This window comes from Aptenodytes forsteri, unplaced genomic scaffold, assembly GCF_000699145.1.
Source record: "Aptenodytes forsteri isolate BGI_AS27 unplaced genomic scaffold, ASM69914v1 Scaffold119, whole genome shotgun sequence".
In the NCBI taxonomy this organism is placed as follows: domain Eukaryota; kingdom Metazoa; phylum Chordata; class Aves; order Sphenisciformes; family Spheniscidae; genus Aptenodytes; species Aptenodytes forsteri.
In genome coordinates, this window is record NW_008796165.1 from 11,831,494 (window position 1) to 11,842,028 (window position 10,535).

The following is a 10,535-nucleotide window of genomic DNA, read 5'->3' on the forward strand; positions in this document are numbered from 1 at the left end:
CAGGAGAACTTCTTTTTTAATTAATGTTTCTTGTAATTGTCGAGTGGTCATCATCCATTAGTATGATAATGCACCCTTGAAATTACAAATACAATTATGATGATAACTGCTTGGCTATAAGAAATAAAATAAAATCATATACATACAAGGACTGAGCTGCAGCCCAGGAACCGATCCCAGGAGACGACCCCAGGTTTTCTGTTTTGTCCCTGGTTTTGCTGGTACAGCGGAGTTCGCCAAATGGCGTTTCGCTCCTGTTTGCTATCAATATGCTGCCAAGATTGAAATGGATCCATTTGAATTAAGATGGATGCCCATCAAATTAATGCAAGCCTAAGGAGACTGACTTTGTAGCTGAAAACCAAAAATGGACAAATCATTTCAAAAAAAAAAAGGTTTTGTTTTCTGAGGCTAGGAATTAAACAAGCAAAACCAAAGATCTCAAAGAGGCAAGTCTTGTTTTTTACTAAGCATAAAAACTCTGTCTTTATGTATATAATATGCACCTGGAAACCACCAAGCAGTTGCAGGGTTTTCTCTGCATCCTATTACCATCTCAGACATTGACCGATACATTTGCTTGCCTGAAATACAGCAGAAGACCACTATTCTGTTAAAGCTGCCATTTCTTCCATTATTTTCAGTAATTAATTCTTCAGTTATATCAGACTGTGGGTACACTCCTTACTTTGCTTCCTTTTGTGATAATTTTGTCCTAGTCTTGGTTTAGAGACATTTTTTTTTAGTGTTCTCAGATTTTCTCTAGATTAGAACAGCTTTTTAAAAAATTATTCCCATTAAAAAAACGTTATTTTCCTCCAGATGTTGTGATCACAAAACATGCATTGTGATATCAATAAAAGTGTAAAAAATGCAAGTATGTCTTTTACTTTTGTAGATCTTGGTGAGATACAGAGTAGAAGAAATACGGAATCAGTAATCTTTTATATGACACCTTATCTTTTTGCATGATACCTTCAGGTGCACTCGCCAACACTGAAGATTCAGAAGTTTGGTGCTGCTGTTGTCCTTGGAGGGCACTTTCCCTTTTTAAGCCCCAAGCCCAGTTTACAAGGTCTGACCAATTGAATTTAATTTTCTTTCCTTTTCTTTCCAATTCAGTTTAAGATTCAGGCTGAGGTTTAGCCTTTGACCTTGTGCATTTCCTTTTTTCTGGCCAGTGTCTCAGTATTATTATTACTTTAATATAAAGGGGTTTTCTTGCTGTTGTTTCTTGTTTTGCTTTTTTGGTTTGTTTAACTCTTTTTTTTTTTTCCTACAGGACGGGTTAAACAGTCGCTCCAAGCACTTTTTGGATTCATTGGATCCAGCCCAAATCCACGGGACAAACATTTTGCTGCCCCAAGAGCCCCAAGGATCTGTAATCTGTGGCTCCTTTCACTACCCTGGCAGCCATTTCAAGTCAGGACGTGTTTGATGGGTTTTTTTGGGAGAACAGGTTTTTATTCAAGAGATGTTACAGCAAACTTTGAGCAAGGTCTGCGGTGGTCTGTCCGAATGCAACAAAGCCAGCTTTCTCCTCCGGTTTGGGTTTCTTTTCAACACTTACCAACTTTGTCTCACAACACCCTTGAGGAGGCAAATGCGCTTTTTGTTCCTTTATTAACCAAGGAGGGAACCAGGACATTAAAATCCCAGTTTTGCAGCGGGAGGAAGCCCTGGGCGGACACCCCACGGGGCAAAGGGGGGTTTGGGTGGCATGCCCCGGGTACCCATCAGCCCCTGCTCACCTTACCCACCCTAACCTTCTCTCACAAATTTATTCCCCCCAAAATTGGAGAGTTATTAAGCTTTGGGAGCGCTGCTTCGGCGGGAAGGCAGAGGATTTATCTGCCTTTAACATCTTTGGGGAATTATTTTTTGTTCCTCTCCAGCCTGCGCATGGCTCTGCCGTCGCTGCCGCCCCTCACCAGTTTTAAGGCATTTATTTATACACATGCCTGTGGAGGAAATGACTCTTTTTATCCCGTATTGCAGATGGCAGCTAAGAGAGAGGAAGATTTATGTCACTTGCCCAAGTTTGCCCTGGAAGTCTTTGGCAGAGATTTGCACCCCAGTCTCCAACCTCACGCTATAGTTAGTGACCATCGCTCCTGTCCTCCGTGGCTCCGCTTCAGCCTCTCTTTCAAAGCAGGGATAAGGACCATTGCCATCTTTCACCATTTTATCATTAATCTCATGATATTTTATTAATTTTTTTTTTAAACTTCCTCTCTTTGAAGTGGTTTGAGAGTGTGGGAAACTCCACTTTCATTAAAAGCAAAATTAAGTTATGGACAAAAGGCTGAAGCAGAAAGACTAGAAACTGTAATGCTAACAGAAACAATTCAACATTTTTAAAAAACTCTGCTGCTCTGAGGGTCATCCCGTGATTTACATGGAATGACTCATGATTTTCCAGCACAGATGCTGGGCAGACCTTAAAGATCGCCGCCTATGTGGGAATACTAATTTTAAAAAGCATTCGGCTCCTCATCAGATGTTGAAGAGCACGGCGCGTTTTCATTTTTCCTGCACATTAGCCAAATTAAATCAAAATAAATATCAATGAAAATATTGCACAGGACATAAAAACCCATCCATTTGCGCTCTATCCATATGCTGCTTTATGAGATGCTGGGTTTCACTCCTGCTCCGGCTCTCCACTGCCAGCCTCGAGAGCGCAGCAAGGTGCAGAGTCCCTGATGTGCTTTAGGCATTCATCCCCCAAATACTGCACCCTGGGGCATGCCTGCATTTTTATTCTCACCACACATCTTTGCCAGGCTTATTTCTGCCTGCAGGCAGCAGCCGTGGCCAGGCTAATGCGTGCCAGCCTGGCTCCAGCCCCTGCCACCGGCTCAGGCTGCACCGCCACGGCAGGATCAGCCTTAAGGTACATTTCTGCCAGCAAAAAGTACAGTTGCTAGAAGGTGCTTCCTTCATTAATTATCTTAGGGTGGTTTGGACAAAGCAAACATTTACATGCCCAGGAAGTTGTTTCTTAGGGATGCTGGCGTGTTCACACCAGGGCCCCTCGCTGTACATCTGCATCGGAGATGCCACTGCTCCCGGCTTGCGTGCAACCTGCCTGCAAAGCAAAGCACGAAACACCCGCTAAAGAAATCAAAAAACAGAACTCAGGATTTAAAAATGCAACCAATTTGTGTCATCTCAGGAGCAAGAATAGCGATTTCTGCTTTTAAAACCAGTGCAGTTTAGGGTAATGTGATTAAAGATTCAACGTTTTCCCCTCTCATTATTATTTAGCTCCCTCATTTGAATGCTCAGGTTTGAGGGAAGTGGGATTGCTTGGAAATTACACACGCAGCCAAATTTCTTCCTTCCCCTTTGACAGGGCAGTGCTGATGGTTATTGTTCTTTTCTAGCTTCATTACGCTGTCCTTGATTTTTGTTTCAAGCAGTCTAATGGCATGATGTCAAATCCTGCTAATTGGTTTAGGATTAAAATTCAGGGCCACATCACTCTCTTGATTAACCAGCAGCAAAACTGCTTTTGTCTAACGATCGTTTCAGAGGAGAAAGAAAATAAAGCATATAAAGGAAGCTTCAGGTTTTGTCAGTAAAAATACATAGGGAACTGCTTTTTTTTTTTAAGGGGAAAAAAAAATTGCCACTGCTAGGCCCACTAAGTTTTGACTTGTAGCAGTTAAAAAGCAGCCCTGCAGGGAAAGATTGCTTCCTAAGGAGCAGAGACTGTGCTTTTATCCAGCATCCAGCCACTCGCTGCACCGCACCAGAGCATCCATGGCTGGACCTTCTCATATTTAATAAACTGGCAGCAAAAAAATCAATGGGAGTGTCTCAGCCCCATTTCTGGCCTCCCTGACACCCAAACGGCTCCAGCCCCAGCCAAGTTTGCAGTGGGATAAATAACCCGGGACTGAGCAAAGGCTGTGGCGACCGGTGCAGCGCCTGGGAGATGCTGGGAGCTGTGGGCACTAGCCGATACCTGAGAGGGATGGAGGATGCCCGGGGCTGTGGGGAGGGGGTTTGCATCCCCGGCATCCCCCTTCGCTCACCCCACAGCCACAGAAATTAATTCTGCAGCCCAAGATGGGGCTGTGCTTGCTGGGACCAAGCTCACCTGTTAGGTGATTAACAGAGCTGGGACAAGTAGTTTTTCCCCCATGGCAGTGAGGATCAGGGATTGTTGGGAGGGGAAGGGGGGATGCATCATTCAAATTAAAACGGGGACAGAAGCAATACTAAACCACTACTTTGTTACCCCTCTGCTAAAAAAAAAAACCAACAAACCCACAAGACCCCCCTCATCAACCCCCAAAGATTCTCCCTGCTGCACTGTTTAATCTCTTTGGCTCCTGTTTTCCCCGACCAGCTGAGGGGTTTAATTTCCAGGGAATTAGATGTCCAATTCAGGGTATTGTTTTGGGAGCTGTGCACACGATTTGCCACACACAGTCCTGAAAGTCACCGGCGGACCCAGTGCTCCCAGCACGCTCCCGGTCCGGCTCCGCTCCGCCGGGAAGTGAAAGGGACTTTATTGGGAAGGTTTTGATGCATTTGGCATGTCTTTGAACCTGGCTCCCCCAAAGGGAGAGAATGAACTCAGGCGGAGAAAGAAAAAGGAAATAAAAGGGCCCTTCCCATCTGCCCAGTTGCATTCAATGGGGAGCTTTTTAAAAGGTATAATAGAGGTTTGTGTGTTCCTGCTGAGATTTGTTCTGGTCAACTTCTCCAGGGCACTCAGACAGGGCGGTATGGTGTGCCCACCCTCCCCCAGCGCCCCTCGGAAAGAAATTATGGTGGTGGTTTTTTTTTTTTTTAATTATTTTTTCTGCTGCAAAAAGTGCGGGCCACGTACAAAAGTTGCTCTCGCACAAAAGCAGCTCAAACCAGCCCCACCAAAACCAAAAGTGGATTTTTTTTCTGGGTTTTCACCAGCAGCACAGTTAAGCCCGGTGTTACCAAGCGTGGTGTCAAGGCAGCCAAACCCCAAACATCCCCGCAGGATCCAGCCCAGGTTTTCCTAGAGAGCATCTCTGAGACGGTGGGGATGGGGAGCATCTTAGGGCTCAGCCCAGTTTTACAGCATCTCGTCATGGAGGTAAATCACCAGCAACAGTGGCTGTACTCCAGAAGTTGTCCAGCTCTTTACCATGCTCTGCAACTTGTTGGTGCAATTATTAAAAGCCAGGTCAGATGCAAAGCTGATTTTTTTTTATGTGATCCTGGCCCCAGCACAGATGAGATGACATTTAACAACACCAAATGCTCAAGAAGGGGGCCCGTGTCAGCGCCCAACAGGTACAAAAAAGCCTGAGAAGTTCTTGGCTGTCGTGAATGGCTTTCTGCTTTGCAAACTATGATAGAAAGAGTGGAAATATGTTTTGTCTGCTTTTCCCTGACTCTGGGACTCCAAAGCAGGAAGATGAGAACATCCTGCACACATGTTAATTAGTCATTCCTTAAAACCAAATGTCACAGTGCTCGTATTTAATTCCAAGAAGAGACTGATGAATATGTACGTATAGTTATATTTCATTTACATACTCTGGGATTTGTTAAGAGATGCCTAATAAAACCATCTAAAATGAATTAGGTCTTCTCCTACCAACATTTATTTTGAATACACATATATCAGAGGAACATGCCCAATATTGTAATAGGAGATTTTCGCAGAAACAAAATATATGTATTACATTTCATAAATGCAGATAGCGAGTTAAAGCAGCCACCCTCTAAATAGGATTTGATTCTTGATGTAGCAAACACACAAAAAGAGGCTTGAGACGCAGGGGGGAGGCAGTGATTGGGTTTATAGGAGTCCAAAGAGGCTGAAGCTCAGCACCCAGAAGGCTGTAAGAAAGCGTCCACGTAAGGGAGATGTTAAAGGAACTGAATTAGCTCCTCAAGCCCAGCAGAAAAAGAAAATCCCTTTGAGACTTTTGCATCCTTTTATTTTTGATTTTCCAGTCCTGCATCTAATACCATTTTGTTTTAAAATATATTTTCTCCTTTGCTCAGAGCCCCCACCCCTGGAGAGGGGTGGTATCCAGGTAGCTGCACTCAAAAAACCCCTTCCAGCCCGAGAGGCCTTTCAGGGATTTTTTTTTTCTTTTCAAAACAATCCAAATTATAGGAAAAACACTGTGGGTTTGGTTTTCTATTTTTTTTTCCCCCTAACTGCCCTGCACCCCACGAGCTCTCGGGGGGCATGAAAGCGTGGCTGCTCGGCCTGGCGGGCACATCATCCATTCGCCCGGTACTGCGGCGGGAATTCAGCTCACACTCCCGCTGATGTGTGAGTCTGGAACAAATCTGGCTCACTCGCCCCGCGTTGGCTGGCCTCTGTAGGGCTAAGAGGGGTGGAAAGCAGTAAAATCTCCTTTCAGTCTATAAAAATCTGCAGAGATATTTGGAATGTGCAGAGGGAGCAGATCTCCCGAGTAAACCAAAGCAATGATTAAAATAGTCACTTTTCTAACCGTAACCACAATTTAAATACTGCGGCTTTTGTTTGCAGAATAGCTATGGTTTATACTCTAGTGACAGTCACACAACTCCAGGGGTTGTTTTCAGAGTTAGTGGCAAAAACATGTGGTTTGAATTTAAAGTCTTAAAGTTAGAGGATCAACGTTACTCCAGCAAAGATATTGCCAGTGTCTCTGCGAGTCATAATTTTAAATCATCAGGAACCTGAACACTCCTCATTAAATGATTAAAGGCAACAGTAATGAAAAAGCTAAAAGAAAGGATAAATATACAGCCATGTAAGCAGGAACATCTATTTTCAAAGCAGAAAAAAATATTGCCATCCTGACAAAGGGCAATAAACATATCAAACTAACTCACTTCTTTTTTTTCGGCTGAGAATATAATCTTAATAAAGCAACAAATTTTAGATGGCAGGGTAAGATTACAGCTCTTCTAGACTAGGACTACAGTTTTCCCATAAACAGGTTATTGCTACGGGTTCCGGTCACTATTAACTCTGTATTTATGTCCCACTTTCTGAGAATAAAATGAGACGAGGTGCGTTAATGGTGAAGTTTTCCATTGGGGTATCAACCTCGTTTCCTTACTGTGAGCTCCACGTTCACATTTTCCCCAATAACAACGGCCTCAACTCAGCCTTCCCAGACCTGAGCCTGTTCCTTTCTCCCCTCCCAAAATAGACAGCAGGACACACACTTTGGAGCTGGGCTGGGTTTTGCAGAGGATCGTCAGTATACAAGGGAGAGGAGCAAAGATATGTTCCTTCCCAGCCTTGGTTGCATTGCTTTTGTCACCCATTTGCCCTCTTTTGGTCTAAGAACATACCTCAGCTGAGCTGCTTTTCCTTCCTCAAAGTCAGACAGGTAGCATGGGCTGCCCAGTACTCTAGGGCCATTTTGACCAGTTTCAGTAAGTCCTGAAATGGGAAGGATTATGGTTACCAAAGACATGGCTAGTCGAACCCTTGGTATGTTGTGTTTACAGGAACTGCATTGGGTGGGTTGCAGTTTTGGTCTTTCAGTGCCTGTCTGGGAGAAAAAAATGTGAAAAATCAAAATAACCAAAATATAAAAAATGGGTAAATGTATTGACTGAGGCATTACGTAGTATATATAAATATAAATACATAAGGCTTGCTGCAGGAGGGAGAGCCTGACTGTATTGATATATTGGCAAGAATGCAAGGGTTATATTTGAAATGTAGAAAATAATCCAGTGAGTCATCTTCCACACGCTTTGGCTTGTGATCCCCTCCCATTTTCGCTTTGACCCAGGAGGGCACAGCACACAGCCTGAAAATAGGCAGCAAGATGATGTGGTGTGGCTGCACCGCTCTGCTCCTTGCAGGGAAGTGCACCAATCCCATCCGCAGGCGTTCATGAGGGATGCTCAGACAATCTCTGAAAAATGCTGCTATCATAGGCGTTGTCATGCTTTTCTTTAAACCATATTCCAACACCTAACAGAAACAAGCAGGTTAGAAGAATACCCCCCAAAAGAAGTGACAACAACAACAACAACAATAATAATAATAATAATAAAAGACCGATGGCACATAAAAACGCAACACCCAAAGCCACTGCGTTTCTAGTCCATGGGTAAAGCAGCCGTGTGTTACCTTGGATTACAAAACGAGTCAAGAACAAAATCAGAACAAGAAACAAAAATGTGTGTGGAGGCACAGGTATTAAATATGAAAATGAAATTTCGGATTGTAACATTTGCAAATGTAAAACAGGATGGTCAGCCTTAGGCTCGGTTACAGATAACGTGTCCATGGCATCTTGTGCAAACTGAATCAGTTACTTACCTCCCCAAAATGGCTCTTTTCTAGCAGACTTCCCAGGGCCAGGCCATTTCTTCTGAAACAAGGTTGCTGTGGTCTGCCCTGAAAGTGTCTTAATGCAAATGGCCAAGGTGGGCACCCAAAGGCAGAGAGGTGGACCCAACTGCTGGGTCACTAACCTCTCTTCCAGATGACTTTCCAGAGCTCTGCTCTCCCAGCTGCATTAACAAGCTGCTTTTAGAGGGGGCCAGGACTGCCCACAGCATCCTCTGCTCACTGAGGGGTGTGGCAGGTGATACACTGCTCCCCAAATGGGGTCCTGGGCACTTAACTCCTCTGCAGTGATCCTGTGCAACTCGGCTGGAGACACCCTCCACTCCCCGATGTCCCTAAATATGAAACACAATCCCCAGGAGAGAGCCTGTGCTCATGTTTTTGTATTAATCTGCTGCCTTCCTGGAGATGGAGTCTGACAGTCCTGATTCACCCTGTTCTGCTCCTCCACTATTGAGCACCAAATCCCTGACTCTCACCAGCACAGGCAGCTGTTGGTCAGGTTAAAGGAAATTTGAACTTATATATATGTACACACATATGCATACACACACACACATATATATATGTACATATCGATACACAAGATTGTAAGCGAAAGTTATCTAAACCTCTATGACACTAAAAAGCAATTCCTCATCTGTACTTCATATCTAAGCACCCAAGGCATGACCTAGATAGAGGATTTTAATGAGCACAACACCTGGGCTATATAAGGGTAATTTTCTCTTCATCCCACCAGTCTCCTGTCCTTACCCAGTCTTGACTACCTCATATAAGCCATAGGGCCCTTCATGAACTACCAACATACTACATTCCTATTTAGGATATCAATTACACTCACTTTTTATGCAGCTTATGATCTCCTGTGTGTTACCAGTCCTAAAGCATCCATACATGGGGCCTTAATAACACAGATGACTGACCAGGGTATGTTTGCAAAAGCAAGCTTTCTGCCCCAGCCTGCCATCTCTCATCTTGCTAGCTTTCATTTTGCTTCATGGGTTTTTCCATCAAAAGAAACAGGTTGGTTTTTTTTTAAAGAATTGATTGAAGTCTTAAGACCTATATATTAAGATACTTTTTTTTCTTTTGCATGTTGGAATTAGTTATCTCAGAGATGCGTCAAATCTGGGCATTTCTTAATTTATCTTCTCAGTCCAACAGGTCTGAGTCACGCATGGGCCACTACGACCAGAGGGCTTGGGCTCAGCTTTACGTTGAAGAACATTCCCTTTTTACTCTGCATCCATACGCACATGAATTATACGTATAATATAGATGCCTGTTAAACAGTAGCAAGGGCTTCAGCACATTCACTAAAGAGGTTGTTTATTAATAATTCCTCCCCTTTGGTATGCTACCACATGCCTTCCCTTGTACAATTTGTATTATAGAGAAGCTACGAGGAGGCAATATATTTGGAACAGTTGATTAGAGGAATATTGCTCATATAGGCAAAACACAACATTTTTAATCCCATCCTCATTTCATTTTTAAGAAAAATAAATGATCTCTCTATCTTGGCATATGCATCATGTTCAAATGGAGCCATTACTCTGGACAGCTTTTTCACAATGGCTCGCATAATATGGTATGAAAATCATGTACAGCTCCTGCGTTTGTATCTCAGAAGGAAAATAAAAGGCAGTTAAATTATAATGCAAGAACTAAGTTATGACTGGATGTTGCATTCAAGGAGTCTAATGCTTACGAGGGGGAAATGACAAGATTTTTTTTTGCCGTTCTAGATATTTTATCCTTGCAACAAGCTCAACTGTCAAATGTTTTGAGAGAGGTCAAAACTAGTCTATCTGTATTTTGTATGCGAGTTTGTGAAAGGAATCTCTCCTCGTGGAGTTGTACAGGAATTGACATGATAAACCTAAATGGCTCCTTTACAACTGTTAGGGTTTTCTGTAAACACATGCTGTCCTGCCAGCCAACCAGCTTCAAAGCCGGGTGCTGAGCACAGCAGATGGTCTATCCTGCCTATACACACACTACTAATTCATATTTCAATACACAGCTTTGCTGCCTAAATGAAGCCACTGCATCTTACAAAGTTTTAAAACTTCCAATAACTTGTAATTTTGGGGGGGCTAAATATGACGGCATGGGAAGGCTGCAAAGAGAAGGCGACCGGCTGTATGGTTTAACCCCAGCTGGCAACTAAGCACCACACAGCCCCTCTCTCCCTCCCCCCCCCTCGGGA

The 10,535-nt window shown here is 43.6% G+C and overlaps 1 pseudogene; it reads right to left on the minus strand.

Moving 5' to 3' along the window:
- Positions 1-10,535, minus strand: part of LOC103905759 — a 106,163-nt pseudogene that overhangs the window by 7,437 nt on the left and 88,191 nt on the right.